Below are 18,176 nucleotides of genomic sequence, written 5' to 3'. Positions count from 1 at the left end.
GGTAAGTGTGTTTCTGACCCAGAATGGCACTATCTGGTTACCTGGTACACTGAATTCTGCAGTTTTCAGGAGCATCACATCATCATTCTTGGACCCACTAGAGGGACACCATTCAGCACCGACAGTACCCAGCAGTGATCAAATTTCTTTGGCCACCAATTTAAGAGCTGTAGATACCCTTGATTTCAGGCCTATGCCTCCTTGTTCATCCCCACAGAAATGTGTTCAGGGATCCACTGCTGCTAATGCAGTGCAGCTGCTCGATGTCAGCAATGTATCTGTAATCTTCTTGCTTTCTGGGTGAGGAACTCCTACAGAAGAAAAAGAGCAGAGGCACGTGAAGACTAGCAGATCTCTCTGGCTTCCACTTAAGGAGGAAGCTGAGCACACTTTTGGACATTTCTTCATGGTCCATTGACTGTTAGGGCAGCACTTTCACTTAATGAAGCTATTGTAGATCAAGGCAATATCTTGTGGTTTCCTCAATCCTCTTGTCCTCTGGCTGTGAGGGGAGTCAGCAAAACGTATTAGCTTTCCACTGGGGAGAATAGTTTCTGTGTTAAATATCTGCTCTGGTAGAAGTGTCTAAGCAATCTTGCTGTTAAGATAGGGACCCCAATTGCTTAAATGCTTTTGGTGAGTGAGCATCTTTTTCTGCCTTGGCATTGGTGTAATCAGCAAATTACTGGACCTTTTTGATATTCATTGAGCACAAGCTCATCAGTCATCACTCCTTTCCAAACCTGTAGTTCACTCAGTCCAGGGATGATTTGGTGGTGTTTGAGAGTTCCAGCTAATTTTCAGAATCTCTCTTGGACTGTTCTAGGGAGCAAGTCTTAGGTCAGCCTATCTCCTTGTATTTTTTATTTATTGTTTTTTTGCTTCTCTGAGAACAGATGAAACTTAGCAGTCTTCAGAAATACCTTTCAGCAGCATTGAAATACATTAGACTGAGAGATTATTGAAGGGACAGATTATGACCATGTTTTTCAGCTGAGGGAGGTTTATAAATTATATGAAATCACTTCATCAGCTGCTAAAATGGAGCTATGCTGAGGCTGAAATGTGACATGATCACTGAATGCTTCCTCGTCCGAGGAAGGGAATGGGGAATGTGTACTCTGAAGCTACAAGGAGAGTAGAAGGATGAACAGAATAGTCCAGTGGAATCAATATGTGCATATCTATAAATGCCCTGAAATCTGTAACGATCCAAGTGATCAGGAATATTGTTGTGCCTGTCTCCACTTACCCCTCGAAGTGTCTGGTTCAGAATGCACCAAAGCCAAAGGGAGCGTGTTCCCCTAGCCTGGTGTTGATTCTGTGGTGGCTCGCTGGGAGCAGTGCTGCCTGCTGAACCGCAGTCACCTTTGCTTACAGCTTACAGGATTATCTTGTGTGTTCTCTTGTCTGTCCAGGCTGACGGTGAGTTGTTTGAGTCACAGTGTGATGGCACAACTTGCAGACAGTCTACTGTCTTCCTTCTCAAATTAATTTCATAGAAAAGAGAGTCTTTGTAGCTTTAACTTTTTCCCCCCTTTCTAAGTCGTTTGAGTTAAAGTGTCAGATGCAACTTTGAATTTCCTGCCTATTTCTTTTTAAGCCAGGTCTTTCGCATTATTTAATCACAGTAGGATATTTTGATACATCTATTGACAAGTGGCTCTTGCTTAGGCAAGAAATGCACAAAATGTCTGTAATTTAGAATGTAAATGATGCAAAATTGAGAAGTACAGAGGAGCGAAGTAGATTTATTTTTCTTCTTAATTTTTAAAAATGACCCCCCCCTCCCCATTTATTTTAACATAACCTAGAGTGGACTTTTTAAAATGACAAAGATATTCTCTGCTTGGAAGATGTTGTTTGGATTTGGCTCATACAGATGAGAAACTGGTTTAAAATGTGGGGGACATTATTAATTTAAGGGACTTGTTAATATTTTGAGGCTTTAAAAGCAGGTAAATGTAAAAGTTATCCACTCACTCACTAAAATGCTCATACCAAAACCTAATCTTAGGATAAAGCCTATACAGAATTTAAATAGCTGCTTTCAAAGTTAGCAGTAAAGTATGCCATTTAATGTCATTCATGGCCCCTCTTTTAAGGATCATAGATTTCCCTATGGTCATATTGGATTGACTCAGGAAAACATACAGGGGTCTAAACATCTAAGAGGGAGGTCTTCTGTTGCCTGATGCAGAGACTGCTCATGGATGTAGATTATATTTTTTTTCAAAGAGAATCAGAACAAAACCACCTCTCCATGACCAAAACCAATATATAAGGTACCTTAAATATATTAGCCTTTCAGTGCCTTCTTTGTTCTGATACTGCACCATCTGCCACAGGCTGCACTGCGATTCTCTTGAAGTATTTATTTATTTCTGTAGTGTCTGAAAGTTTTAGTGCTATGTGTGTTAGAAACACAGAAGAAGGTAGCACTGTGCCTAAAAACTTGACAAGCTAAACAGATGGAATACAAAAGGAGGAGGGATTTTTTTTTTTAATTTCTGCTTGCCCTTTTTATTATTTTGTTTTGCCCATTCTGCTGCTTTCTGTAGCTACTTTCTTCTCTTGGATATTTTCTTTAACTGCACACATGTGCCTTGTTGTCTTGTGTAACCCTTTCTTAATCTTTCATATAACTTTTATAACTTTCATGTTCTATTTTCTTTTAACTTTCTTCTGTTTTTACACTTGTATACACATACTTCAGTTGTGTTTAAAAAAAAAAAAAAAAAGTAGTTACTTTCTCTTCTGTTGCAAACTATTTTGTTGTCCCAGGCCTTTTGGGGAATTTGTCTAGACTTCGGATAAAAATGCTGATTAGTCTGCCAATAATCTTGCTGTACGAGAGCCTCTGGGTATCTCCATTGTGGTCATGAATGATAAGTCTAAAGCAAGAATGAAAACTGTTCTGCCTGTTACACCTTCTCATTCACTTTGTGCTTTCTAGCCTTAGGATGTTGCAGCCTGGAATATCTTTTGTCTGCTTACAAGAACAATAGCAGTGTGACTTGCAGTGTGACAGACAGTTGCTCTCATTTTCAGGATGCTGTTGTCCCTAAGAAGGACAATGCAGTGGGCTTTTATCTCCTGCGTATTATGGAGAAGCTGTAGAAAAATACAAATTCTGTTTTTTCTTGCAATTCAAATATTGTATGAGGCAAATTCTTTGCAGAGGAGGATGACATAAAATGAATCATGTTCTTGTTATTTTAGCTGCCATTTGTTTCTATATCCCCACTTCATAAAAATCACATTATTCTGCAGATTGCAAAATTGTTAGTAAAGTGCGTGTTAATATGCCCAGAACAATTATTAAGTGAATGAAAGAGCTAGGCTGGCAACATAGTTTTCTGCTGTTGCACTCATGCTGCCTTTTTTTTTTTTTTTTTAATCATTTACTTTTCATATGAGAAAATGGATTAGACAGTGGAGCAGCGTGAGTGGGAATTGCAGCAAATAGGGTTTGGATTTCAGAAGTCTTTAAGAAGGACTTCCTTAGCTTTAAATCAAAGAGGAGATTTATCAGCTTTTGTACTTTACAGTAGTAGGATGAATTTGGTAAGAGTCAGGACTTCTGGCTAAAAACTCAGAACAGTAGATTTTCAAATACCTGAAGTTGGATGTATGGGCCTTGTTGTTCCTTGACAGAAATCGTAGTCCAAGCCCCCACGCTTTCCTGATACATCAAGTGATGATGCTGGCTCTCCTCCAGCTAAGGCAAGTGCAGATTACACTGAAAGGTAGCATTGCTAAGCTAGTCAGCTGTCTAAAAATGGCCAAGTAAGGAAGCAAGAGAAGAGAGACTGTCTTCACACACATAAACAAAATTTATATTAATACAGATCTTTTTAACAGATTTGTTTTGACTTCCCTCCAGAATTTGCCTCAGCAGATTTCTCATCTGATCCCAAGCTTATTGTCTGTGTCCGTTGGAGGAGGTTTGTTTCAAGAAAACCTGTCTTAAAAAAAAAAAAAAAAAAAAGTATTCTGTTTAAAAAAAAAAAAAAAAAAACTAAAAAATAAGGAATTCAAAACCACAAACATCTCTTAAGAAACTGACACATCCGAGAAACCAAAATTTGAATTTCTGTAGGTTGACTAATGGCAGTGTCCAAGAAAGCCTTGATATTTCTACTGCGTCCTTAAAATGTTCATGATGTTACCTAAGCCTTTGATTAGATAGTATATAAAAGGCAGTGTCCTTGCATTAGCTGTGTAGCTTACCAAGATAATAGCCACTTTTCAGTTAACCAGGTGTCTGGTGAACCATGCTCAGGTTACAGGGAAACCTGCTCTCTCTGCAGGAACCACGTCCTACTTAGCATAACACTGGCTTACCTGCCACTCTGGTGGGCAATGGTGGTGTATCTGTTCTCGGGGGTCAGTGCGGTCGCTGAGTTTGCTTTCTCCTCTATGCTCCCACTGTACGTCAGGCAGTATGAGTGGCACATCTTGCTTTATCTGTGTTTTGCTGTATCTAGGCTCTCCATTACTCTGGATGACCACAGGTTGATTCTAATCTCTTCGCAGACAGGCCAAATGATAAAGCTTTCCATTCTGCCATCCACTGCCTGGCAAAGTAGTGGGTTTGTGATGAATAGTTTTGAAAAGGGAGAAAAATAAACAGTCCTCCTTAACAGAATGTTCTCTAAACCAGCAATTTTCAACCTGTGGTCTGCAGGTGACTGGGAGTCTGTAAAAAGGTGACTTTAAAAACAAAAATTAGAATGCACATGCATTATTATGCATACAGTCTTTCTGCAAAAAGTTTCTAATGGGTCTGGAGAACCACTGGAAGACCTGTAGGGCTTCCTTCTCTTCCCTTCCCTTCCCAAAAGAGTTGAAAAGCACACCTTTAAATCTCACCTACAGATTGCAAAATTGTGTCCTGCCTGGGTAGGGTTAGATCATACTCCATGAGCTCTTGTGAGGGAGGCTGGAGAAGCTACTGTGTTTTGTTTCAGTCCTTTCGAAAGTTTTTCTGTGAACAGTAAAGAACTATGTTCCCAGCAAACTGCTCCCAGGCTTTTGTTAGGAACAGTTATTTGCCTGATGCACTACAGGGAGAAACAGTAAACCGTCATGTGGTACCACTTACTGTCTTTGGGCAGTTCTCGTGTGTCTGGTTAAGTTTTCCAAGTATCAAGGCTTTACTCTTGTGGTAGCATGAGTTTGTCAAATATTTCACCTGAGAAATAGGGTAGGGAAATAGGGGATTGGTGAGTGCTCTGTGGAAGATCCACTTCCCTTGTGGCTCTTAAGACATTACACTCTCAGACATGACTGTGAAAAATCTGAGCTGCTAGATTAGAAACCAGGAAATGTACCTCATCTCCTCTGGGGTTTAGCATTTCTCCTTTACTGGTGGGTGGGTATTTTTTGATGAAATACCATAGAATCGGATTCTCCCAGAGAGCTGGGAATCCCTGATTGTGTTAATCTCTCAAGAGAGGATTTCCTCATTCCCCTTTTGAATGGTATCAGGGACGAGAGAGGATAAATAGGGTCAGGTTTCAGGAAGAAACTTAGGGCTCTGTTTATGAAATGACCAACTGATGCCCTTGGTTACTAAGGGCGTTGTCAGGTCTGCTGTTGCAACTGTTTTTAACAGATTTAAGAAATTGCTGCATTTCAAGTTTCCATTTACTGGCTTTGACCTGGTAGTTACTACCCCTCTCTCTCTCTCTCTCTCTCTCTCTCTTCCTCACCTGCAGAGTGGTAACTATCCTAGACAAATGCAAAGTAAAGCAGACTGCCCAATTGGAGGGCATCCTGCATTCCTGAGGACAAGGATATGTGTAACTTAATTTTGCATGTCCTTGTTGCTGGGTTTTCCTGCCCATCTTTGTGGCCCAGTCTAACAGTCATTCTTAGTGACTGCATGTCAGATATAGCTGTGTGCAAAAAAAAACAGGTGGAAACAAGGTGTTTTGAGGGATAAGTTTTCTACATGTATTGTGATCCTGTCCTGTTGCGCTTAAAAAGCTGTGTGCAGGTGTGACATCTGCTTTAGATCATCAGTCAGCCCTTAGAGATAGGGACTTGAAAATAGATATTCCCCTGCAGAATCAGCATGTCCTCTTTTTCTTTTATTACAGCTGATCTGACTTAGGCATTTACCTTTGGGAAGGGACATGACCAGTGTTGAGCAGAGATAGGTTATCTTCCTTGAGGTCTGCATTAACTGCTTCATTTTCTTTAAGGTTTCTGGCAGTTTCATTTCTTCTGGGAGCTAATTTAGGTGACCTTCCATTCGATGTTCTGGCTTCTGTGAATTCTCTTTTAGTGTTTGGCTCACTGAGCATTTTCAGGGACTCTTGAGTACTTCAGCACTCACTCAGAGCGAACCTCTGGCCAAGGTTTGCTTTATTAGTGTCTGAATTTTGACTTACCAATACAGTGTAAAGAGAACCTCTTCACGACAGCTAACCCCAAATACTTCAAGCAGAAACTCGTTAAAGGCAGAGACCCCATTGGTCTGACTGGAATGTGGGCAACAAATAGTTAATTACTAGAAACTTTGGGTTACTAGATTTTTGGGTTTTTTTTTCTGAATGACATGTTTAAACATTTGGAAGATGAAACTTTCCACATTTTATTTCATAAAGGAAGGTTTTGATTAAAATGATCAAAAATAAAAGGAATAACTATATAGCATGAAGAAGGATTTAATTTAGAATCAAAGTCTTTCAGATGCACCAGGAGAAAAATTAAGAAAGGGGAGTAGTAAAATCTAGCAGAATGTTTCCTTGAGAATCCTCAGAATTTCAATCTAAAGCATAGTTCTCCCAAAACTGAAATGGGAGAAGATAGGAAGAGTTGATTTACAAATTAGTTAGAGGCATTTGAGATTCAGCATCATTTAGCATTGATTGTGGAGTAATCGTTCTGTTAAACTAGGAGATTAGATGAAAGAATATGAATATGTTTGTTCACCACAAACAGGAAACCCAGAACCAGGTCCCATTGTCAGAAGGACAGTAGAGTCTGATGAAGATTGCTTTGATATGTGCAGTGACCAGATCAGATGTAATATGTTCTAGTAAAGCCTGATCAGGTAAGTGAGAACAGTAATATGCATGTGTATAGAGTTTGTTTTGCAGACACGCCGAACATCTTGTATTTATATAGAGACCGAGTTTTTCTTTTCTGTCAAAATGGACACTTTTTTTTGTGTGGGAAGGGGAGGGAGTTGAGCGTGTGAAAAGGCTAATATGCTGCCTCAGTGGCATTTGAGACCAACTTCTTTATTTTCTTTGGGTTTCTGTTTTTTGCATTTCTCTTAGTGACTTAAGTGACTCTCAGTGACTTTGGCATTTCCCTAAGTGACTTAAAAAAGGTTTAGCCTTTGTAACATTTTGTTTTCCCTTGCACATCTTAAAAATCATGATGAACAATTAGATTCTTGCAAATACATTCCAGGATTAAAAAAAAAGATTGAAAGAGAGGAGCATGAGCACTTTACACAACGTAATCATTGGGTAAAATGAGCAGTTCTTGGAGGCTAAAATTTCTTGTGGAGTGGGCTAAGCATCAATCTTGGTGCATTTCTCTAGAGGGGAGGTTAGAGCTGTGAAGGAAGCTAAGTCCTTCAGAGGGTGAGTTTCAGACACACAGCTGGCTTGAGTGCTTCTTTGTTGGTCAGGTGTAGGCTGCTCCGCAGGATGGCTACTTTGGCTTTCATTTAGCGTTGTATAATTCGCTCTGCGTATTTCATAGAGAAAGGCGCCTAATAAGCTCTGCCTCCTGTCTAGGAGGAGAGGTACACCAGATCCAGGTATGTAAAGGTTAGCTGCTGCATTGCCCAACATGAAAGTGCTTAGATGTTTTATTGGATCCATCTTGCATTTTCATATATGCTGTTGGTCATCTAGAAGTCTTATGTGTGTGAGATGGAACCTGGCTAGCAGCTTCAAGCCTTACTAGGAAAGGACTGAGAAGAGGGATAGATAGACAAAGAATATGATAGCATAAGCCTTCTTCTCCTAGGAAATAAAGCTAAAACTCTGAAGTGGGCCAGTGTTTGAAAATTTCTGCACAAACCTGTACCTAAGCCAAGGTTAGTATTGCTGAATTTGGTGCATCCGCATAGTTCAGCATAATTCAGCACAGAGATACTGCTTAAGTCCCAAAAGCAGGATAGTGATACTGATGTAGGGCTGCACTCTTTCTCAGCAGAGTTTATTAGTTCAGGTATGACTGATTTGGCTTCAGCAGCAGAGAGTTTTTGCTTTTTCAGTTGGTGTTTTTGGACAATAATTGTTACATTGACATCTCAGAGAAAGTTTGTCCTATTAGATGAAACCCTGGACCTGAATATAAGAAATTTTCATTCTCTTCTTGCCCTTGACCTGTTTGATGATAATGAGCAAGTCATTTTATCATCCTGTGCTTGATACTCACCTAATAAAGCATGCTCATATGCACTGAAGCTAGACATTATTATTACACACCAGAGCCAAGAGTAAGAATGTTTCACTAGAATACAAGATGGCTTAGTTTAATGTGACATTTATCTTAACTCATCAGAAGTGCAGTCAGTGGGGTGTTACCCAGATCTTTGTTCGTGGAGATAAATGTCAAATATTATCTATCTGCATTTTCATATGGTTCTCATACCATGGTATCTATCACCATGGTATCTGAATGCCTTCCAAAGCAATAATGTACACAAATTACACTTAAACCAGTCAGCAAAACAATTATCCTAAATATGTCTCTGACAATTTTCTGCCAGTGGCTGTTTGGATCGAATCTTTCCTGTTTCCTTTCATTTGGTAACAGCCAAAGGAGAGAGAAATTTGTTTCGGGGGGGGGGGGGGTGTTTAAAAAAAAAAAGGATTGACTTGAGCAGTATAATGGAGTACTGAGTTTATAAAATATTCTTTCTTTCACCTTCCTCTCATTTTCCCTTTCTGCCCAGGAGGCTAAAGACATGTTCTCTCTTCTAAAGACAGTCTTGGAGCAAGCACTGCCAACAAGGCCAGGTGTAATTTAAAAATATTTATGCATTGTCAGTTCTGGAATTAATCTTTCTTAATTGAATTGACATGAACTCATGTCTGCAGGTAATGTAAACTGTCAAACACTCTGCTAGTGACAGCATGTTCATCAGGGTGGTGAAAATAATGAGAGATCTAAATTATGATGGAATATCTCAGCGTTGGGTTTGGAGCCTGCTGTTTATAAATGCATTAGTAACATCACGTTAACTACAAGCTACAGACTGAGTTCCGAAGGGCTAATTATTTGTTTGCAGTTTCTGAAAGAAAGATTTGGGGATGACATATTTGTACCTCGGAAACATTTTCAGTAGTATGTTTGCTGCAATGAAGTTTCTTACCTTTGAAACGCATATAATGGATTTTTAAAGCAGAGTATGTTTCCTTTGGTAAACAGTGCTTTTATAGTCTGGAAACATTGTTTTAAAATGCATATATCAAAGCATTCATCAATCCTGTCTAGGAGGGTCTTATCCATTTCCACTGACAGCTAGATCAAGCCTACATTTACCTTCTAGCCTACCACTTAGCACAGTCTAATAATGATGCATCTCTTTCCTTTCCCTCACTGCAAAATGGGAATACTGTTAATTCTCTTCAATCCAGAGTAGTGCATGGAAGATACTATGTGTGTAACAAAAATCACAGATCATGTTTTGTGCTGAAAGAAAAAAAATCAGCCAATGCACCTTTGCTTGCCATGGATATGAACTGTTCATAAGGTTTTCACAGGTTCCTCCAAGTTTTGTGAAGTATCGTGTGCTCTGTATGACATATTCAAGGGGCTGGGCTGTAGCCAAGTCTTACTGAGGGGAGGTAGGAGCTGATTAATCCAGAGCCTGAATGAGCTGTCTTCTGAGAATGAATACTTTCATGAGTGTCTTAATAAGTACTAATGAGGATCACACTGCTTTCTATGCTAGTTGGAGTTCAGATCTTCTTCAGTGTTTGCAGGCTGAGCTCAGTGGAGATTTAGTCTGTGTAAAACAAAGAGGATAGTGATTTGACCTTAAACAGTAAGTGGTTGATTAAGGCTTTTGTCCTAGGGTATCTCAAGCACAAGAGAAGACCTGACTGGTTAAAATAAAAATGAGTCAAGTAACCCAGCCTTCCAGACCAAAGGAACTGGGCTTTTTTGTGGAACCCTGGGAAGGAAAGGCTAAAATGTTCAGATACCAGTTTGATATTTGGACAGTCACCTTGTGGGTTTGAGTGCAGAACAAAAAGCAGAGGACCTCCAAGAGTCGCTTCTGGCCTTTTCAGATACATCTCAGAATTGGTATGAAGTCCCTCTCCAAACTCTACAATCTCCACCGAGGAGACCTAGTATACCCCTTTTAGCTCTTGCAAACAGCTTGAGAAGTAAAATAATCCATAGTAAAACTAGGTCTTCTAAACTTTCACTGGCTTTTGTTTATGTTAGAATAAAATATTTTATGAATAATTTGAGGTAAGTTCCCAGTTATGAATAATTTTTGAGAGATATTACACAAACATGTTGACTTAGAACATGCTGTCTGCGTTATGAAGGGGAACCTTCCAGTCGCCATGTCAGAGTGCAAGAAAATAAGGAAGAATTTCTGGAGGGAAATGAACTAAAAAAGCTACAATTTGAAGTAACCTTGCTTGTTACAACATGGGAAAAAGGAGACAGTGTAGTAAAGGTAATACCTACTAAGATGAACTTTGAAGCATATTTAAGAAGATGCCTCATCTTCTGTGGTGTTTTTTTGTGTTAGTGTAGCTATGCAGCGCTCTGTTCTCACCATTATATCACCATTATTGTCTTTGCATCTCTGTAATTAGATTGGATGTTTTGCACCAGCTGTTGAAGGGCTGTGGTGAGAAGTGGAGACAGACTTCCAGAGCAGTGTGTGGCTGAAGAGCTGCGTGGGAGCTGAGGCTGCTGAGGTTGAGCACATTCACAAAAGAACCTGTTCGGGAACTGTTCTTCCCCTGTACGTTTTTTAACACTGGGGTGTGGGATCCTGCCCTCTCCCTTTTTGTTTTGTGCAATGAATAGAAGACTCAGAAAAGAATATGAATGTTAACTTCACTTTACCTTCATGAGGTTTCATAAGGGCACCATAATTTACAAATATTTGCCTGTCAGGTCACAGTCTGATGCTAGTTGTTATGCCAACTCTTCCTCCCCCTCAAATCCTCCCCAAATCCCATTTCCTTCATTAATGAGTTGGTCAGTGGCCTTGTGTCCTATGCTCAGTAGTTTATTTAAATTGAGTCATTCTGAATTCAGAGTTAGCGTTAGTTGAGGTTAGAGTCCAGTTTTCTGTGATACATACCATTTTGCTCAGAAATGGGTTAAAAATGCTGATCTTTGTCAGATGTAAATCTTTCAGAGAGATGTACTCACTGAAGGAACCAAACAACATAAGTGAAACTATAATTTGGAGTTATAGGGGTTATTTTTGATTTTCAGGTATTGTTAATACCACATTATCTAAAATAGAAGTGGTAGATGAGAAGATACACTGACATCTGTACAGGCAGGTCTGGTATGTAATGAGAAATGTATTGCATGTAAAGAGGAGACAGGTTCCTCTTGGCGTAACTGTCAAAGTAAATGGTATTGTATCTGTGAGAAACTTGGTGTGCTGTGATCTTTCTTGTTCTACAGTCATGGATGAGTAATGTCGATTTTTGGAAAAGCACATTTTTGAAGAAGAGTCCTGCGATAGCAATCCACAGAAGCAGTCATGTTCACTGAATAATGTTATTCTCACCAGATCACTGCTTTCTAGTGTATTTTTTCCCCAGAGGAACATTAATCATTGGCCTTGTTCCTAATATATCTTCTTACTGGCATCAGAAAGTATGAAAAATCTGCTAAGTGTCCATCCACGTTACTATAAGGCAATGGCTCATATGGCATAATTCAATACAGTGTTAATTTGCATCTCCTCTTCTTTTGTTTCTTTCCCTGGTACTCAGTCTCTTGCTCATTTAATTCAGACAAAGATAAAAGAAATTCACAAATAGCTCATATGAAAAATGCTGACCCAATAAAACTCAGGTTTGCCAAGATCTTCTGTAGTCAGTATGTTCATGTTAGTGCTTGGCTTTCACATCAGAGTTCGTTTTATGGTGTTGTGTCTGCCAGCTATTTCCGTATTTTTTTTTCCCACTATTTTCTTACCGCTGGAGCAGTGCAGACTGCGCAGCATTAGAGTAGACTAGATGTGTTGACTAGCATTTCATCTTGTTCTCCTCAGGTCCAGCTGGTTTTCTGGTAAAAGTGACAGTAACTTGTCTAATGCTTGTTGATTTTATAGGGTGACAGATAGTATGGGTCAGATGTTTTTTGTGCAGACAATTGAAAATTTGTAGTCCCACTTTAATCCTAGACACGTTCCTTGAACAATTGAAAAAGTAGGACCAGGACCTGAATTTGTAGCTTGTCATGAACTGGCCTTGCCTATGTGAATTAACAGAAGCAATTTGTACCTTGTACACAGCTTGGAGTAGCTTATTTGGTTGTCACCAGAAGAGAGACTGTTTCTGGTTCAGTTCAGCAGAGTTGCTGTAATTTATTCATATTGGAAGGATTATGCAGAATTAGAAAATGCAAGTTTATTGACCTTGTACTTTCAGTTGAAATGTTGTGGATTCATTCTTCTTTTGCAGAAAGAAGGGCAGGGTTCCTAGTAGAGCCTGGCCTGTATTCCTAAGAGCTCGTAATAGCTCCAGCCCTGCATCAGGCAGTAGGTTCCTCTGCCCAGTTAAGATGTAGCTACTACTGCTGCAGGTATCTCTGGTAGCTCTCTGCAGTATTTCACTGAAATTGGTGTTCATGATTATTAGTAAAACTGATGACATTATTTTCACAGTTCAGCAGTGGATTTTTTTTCTTTCCCCCATTTTAATTGCTTTCAGACCAAGTCAGATTAAAAAAAAAGGGGGGGGGGAGGGGGTGAAATTTGGGCTTGCCAGTTTCCAAACTGGAAACTCTGCTGTTGAGCCAATTGCGACATGCAGCAGTGGATATGTATAAAGTATTTGAAATGTTATGGAGCAGGTGGCCGCAGGCCGAGCAACTGCTGTGGGAAGGTGTTGCAAAGGTAACCTTCCCTCCGAGGTAACCCTGCATCAGCATCCTTGGACAGGTAAGACTGACTTGGAGGCTGACTGAATTGAAGACATTTTTCTGTGTGCCTGAGAAGAGACAAAGAGCAGGTCAGTAGTTAGAACTGATGCTAGCAGCAGCACTCCCCTATGATTTGGCAGGCTGGTCTGGCTTTTGCTGTATAAGATGGATTTGGGGTTTCACCCAGTTTTCTCCCCTTGTTATTGCCTGTCCTGAGTGCACAAGGTTACTCTCAGTGTCTCCTGCTAATTTGGGAGCAGGGAAGGTACATTTCTCTTCTATTGCTTTGGGAGATTTCCATTCCATTTTCTTTTAATTTGCTCTTCCCTGTTCATCCATAAGAGAAGCTTACAGTGTTAAGTGAACAGATAGTTCTTGGTCTATGTATATGGGCAAGAAGAATTCAGATTTGCATGAAAATAGTTGTCCTCAGGTTAGACCTTTACATTTGGAAATAAGCTCTTTTCAGGTCTATTTTCCCTCTATTGTTATGTATTTTATTTAATGTGAATGGTGGATGTTTGGGGAGGGACAGAGGTTTGTTTGACTATTCAAATTCATTGGCAGGATTTAAGTAGGCACAGCATGGATCAGAGCAAGCTGAGTGGAGAGGTCTTATTTCTAATTAAAAACACACGCACATACACTTACACAATTGAAGTAAAAGCAAAAGCCTTTCCCAAAGCTGATTGCTTCTACCTTTCTACTTTTTGTGTTTAAACTCACAACACATTGTGGCCATCATCATTTTGTTCCAGGAATTTTTAAGACATGAAACAGAACCAGAAACTGGAATAGGTCTCCAATAACAGAGCCCCTGTAGGGCAACACCAGATAAAGAGCTGACTAGGTGTTCAGGTTCCTCTGTTAATTGCATAGATACTTGTTTCAGTCTTTTTCTTTCTTAATATTCTAACAGCAGCAGTTACACTGTGCAGGCCTTTGCATGAGGGCAGCTGGATTATGTGGTAAATGTATATATTTCTGCCTAGATGGACCTGATGTGAGCAGGATTAGTTTTAAAAGTTTAATCAGCTTCCTCTTACTCCCAAACAGGAACTCTTAGCTCTGAAAAAGAAAACAGTGAAATTGATCTCCCCTGCCAGGCCAGGGAGTGTCAGGGATTCGGGGCAGGAGCTAATAGCTAGAGTTCACAGAGGTGCTAAGTCCATAAGTAGCCTTTGGAGTCTAGTGTGTGTTTCTTGAACTCTAGAAGTAAGGGCATAACGCTGAAGTGAAGGCACTAATTAACTGTGCTATCAGTTCTCAGCCAGACAGCTATCTGAACAAAACATTTGTTAACTACCTTAATTAAAACAAAGGCTTCATGTATCCTGGAGTAAAAGCAGAGCAGATTCATATGCAAAATACTTCTGCAAAGCTTCTCCCTTGGAATATGGGAAAGGGGGCTAGGAAATCGGGAATTTTGCTGCAGGAGCCTAATGCTTTTTTCCAAGCATAACATGATGCCTAAGATTTTGCTAAAAACTGTAGCTTTCATTGTTTTGGCCTGCACTAGTATCTGTCTTTACATTTAGAATAAATGTTGGGTTTCTTAAAGTATTCTTTATCTTGACTGCTTAGCTGCCATGCTTGCACTGTCCTTCCACATTTCTGATACCTATGTGAACAGGTGACTAAGTACTTGCTCTTTTTTATTTTATTTTTTCCCCATGGTATTTGTTCTCCTGTGTGCAAAGAAATTCTTTTGAAGGTCATTCCTGCGAAGTTGATGTATTCTTGTCTCCCTGCATCTGCCTGCAGTCTGAAACAGTTGTGGGGCAAAGGAAGTTGCTAACTGGGAACTCAGCTTGAGAATATTTTCTTTGGTCACGACAGCAGCTTAAAATATTCTGTCTCCAGGCTATACCCCATGAGTTGTGTCAACACACTGTGGTGCTAAGGACTGAAGCAAGTAAGAGAATAATCCCACAATAAAACTGCAGAGAGGGCATAGGATGAAGCTGGTATTGTTTTCTTTTGTTCTAGCCCTGATATTGTTAGTTGCTATAGTGAGTAGGAATGAATACCTAAACTTAGTAATGCCACCAAAGCCAGTGTATTGTCAAGTCATGGTCCCATTGGAATGGTGACTCTGAAGTTCATCCATGATCTTCTGAAGAGTGTTATTAATCACTTCTCCATGGTATTTTATCTGATACTCTGAGCAATAGGGAGGAGTATACCCTCAAGGCAAGGGAACTAGGGGATTCTGCAGAGAAGGTTGTCTCACAGCTGTGAATGTATGATCCTGCTCCCAGTCATACAGTGCTATGTATGATGTGGAATACCTTCTTGGGAATTCCTGCCAGTAATCATTCAATTCAGTGAAGTATAAGAACTAGTGTATTTTGTAATGTGCTAATATGTAAATGCAGGGAGCTATTACAGCTTGTCTTTAACCTTACTAAACCAAATAATTTGCTGTGACCATGAGTTCCAACAGTTAGCTAAAATCTGCACTAAAAATGTCTCCTCTAAGCTTTTGTAAATTTTTTTTGTCTTCTAGTTGGAATGTTCTGAGGGGGAAGAAGGAGTCTTCAAGTGTACACATGCATGGTTTTAATACCTTCCCTGAAGAAAGGCATCTGATTTATATGTTCTGTCCATCTCCTTAGCTTACTTTAGATATCTGTTACTCTCCTGTTACTGTGTCACTTTTCAGGCTAGTGCTGACTCACTTAATCTTTTCTCGTACAGGAGGCCTTAGCCTACTTGCTTGCTCATGATTACTTTCATTGTCCATCTTTGAATCTTTATTCCTTTGTAATGTGCCCTTTTTGAGACCTGTGACAAAATCAAACATGAAGTTTGAACATAGGTTATTAATACAAAAACATTCTAATGTTTTCTGGTTTATTCATTGTTCCCTGCTGGATGGTGTCTCTGACTTTATTAATTTTCCCAATCCCTCTTCCATGCTGAGCTGCTTTCATGGCATTAAGGGTCAGACCCAATAGAGGACATGGCTGTCTTCTATTGAAAAAAGGAACTGAGGGGAGTTCAGATGCTTAAGTGCAGAATGATAACTGTTCCGTTACTGCCTAACAGCAGGTGCACTTAAGTTTTATATTAGCTTCTCAGCCACTGATAATTCTGCATCTCTTCCTGGAAGTATCTGTGTCTTCTCAAGGCTGAGCAGCTCGGCACCTAAACTTGATCTTGGCTGAAAGATTCAGTGTCTCTGAAGGCCTTGGGCTGGATGCAGCAGGCAGTGTGAGCATGCCTGCTCATACTCCTTAACCATCTGCAGTACTGAACACAGGACCTTTCTTTTAGTGATTGTGTCTTCTGTTCTGTTTGAACACAACAGCTTAACAGCTATAGCAGTTACCCAGGAAGCTGCATGTGCAAGTTCAGTTCACTTCTATGCCTGAAGGGTTTAAACCCAAATCTGCCACCTGGCTGAGCACGCCCTTACTAAGGCAGTGCTGGTGGGAACACTGTCCGCCACTGCTATGAGACAGCAGCAGCAGCACTGTTGTGGAAAGGAATGAGAGGGGCCCTATTCGGTCTGTGGATCCCAAATGGATGAGGGCAGCTCCCTGCTGCCCTGAGTTAAGGGCAAGGTGTAAGACACTTGAGGCTCATTGGCCCTCACTGCCAGTCTCTAGGTAGCTTCCTGGAAGGAAGATATTGTATTCAGTGAGTGCTCCACTCGGTGCTGGCACCCGTGAATGCCTTTGCGGTGGTGGCTGGCTGCCCTGCTGCTCTGTATCAGGAGTCTGCATACCTCCTGCAGTGTTCTGAATGCCCTGTGCTTTTTGCTGCTAGTCCTGATATCTTTTGGGGTTGGGAAAGAAATAGAGCTACCTTGGAGTCTTTCATAAGCAATTATAATTCATTCGGAGGTTTTTTTTTTTCTTTTTTTCAGTGGCTTCCAGGAATGTGTTTTTTACCCTACTGTGTTCTTCATCTTTCACTTGCCAATGGATGTCATCTGTTGGCTGCAGTGAAGCTGTATCTGGGAGACAGACTTTTTCAAAGTGGCTTTGTGGTCAAGAGCACTAGGACTCAAAGAACATAACTTCTATCCCCATTTTTTTATGGGTATGAATTTTTAGAGATTTTTTCTCTCTAATTCAGTTCCCCATCTGTATACCTGAGAACCTCCTCTGCAGAGAACACTGAGCAATGGAAAGCCCTGGGTAAGAGCTGAGTGCTGGTAGCTAGCTGAGATAGCATTTATGCAAGATTCTGTCAGCACTGAATGCTGCCATCTCCCTATCTGGTTCTGCTTTCAAGTCACTAACAGCTACTTAGGTATCTAATGGCGCAGTGGAAATCCTACGGACACAACAGCATTACACGCTTTCATTTTGAGTCACTTTCTGGTGTCTCTGTTTAACAGGTAAGTCCCAGAGGTGCTTATGACTGTGATTTCCAAATACCCACAGCAACAACATACTTTATGATTGGACTGTTGTTTTTTTCTGAAATATTAAATACATGTTATTGTACCTCTCCATATGTGAGATGTGTTTAGGGTTGGAATAAAACAAAATAGTGGATGGACTTCGTGAACACATGAGGCTTAGGACGTCATCTTGTGGTTGTTGAAAGAAGTGCAAGAAGAGCTGTAGGTGGTGAGTTTCCTTCCTCTTTATTTTAGCCTGAACTGGTTTAGGTGCAATTTTTTTTTTTCTTTTTCAGCTTCATTATAATACTTTCTTGCATAACCTGTCTAGCTGGAAAGTATATGATAATAGCTTTTAACCTTCTTACAGCCCATTCCAGTAGACAGGCTTTGGAGTGATTATTAGCAAGCATTACCATGACCCTGGTGGGCATCTACTAGGCAATCATACGGTTTTGGGGTAGCTGAAAAAAAATCAGAGTGTAGCTGCTGCTGTTTGAACTGGCACAATGTCAGAGTCATAAGACTGACATAGTGCTGGCAAGCAACATTCTCCGTTTATTTAGCCATTTTTTTGTTAAAAGGGCTTTCTGTCTAGCTGTAGCCTTCCCCTGACAGTTTCAGCCAGCTAGCATTTCATCTGTGACTGACACTCAGGTGCAGGAAAGGTAGAGCCATCACAGAGGTTTTCATTTCCCAAACA

Source organism: Apteryx rowi, unplaced genomic scaffold (genome assembly GCF_003343035.1).
Source record: "Apteryx rowi isolate R43461 unplaced genomic scaffold, aptRow1 scaffold_246, whole genome shotgun sequence".
In the NCBI taxonomy this organism is placed as follows: Eukaryota; Metazoa; Chordata; class Aves; order Apterygiformes; family Apterygidae; genus Apteryx; species Apteryx rowi.
This window is presented reverse-complemented; position numbering follows the sequence as displayed.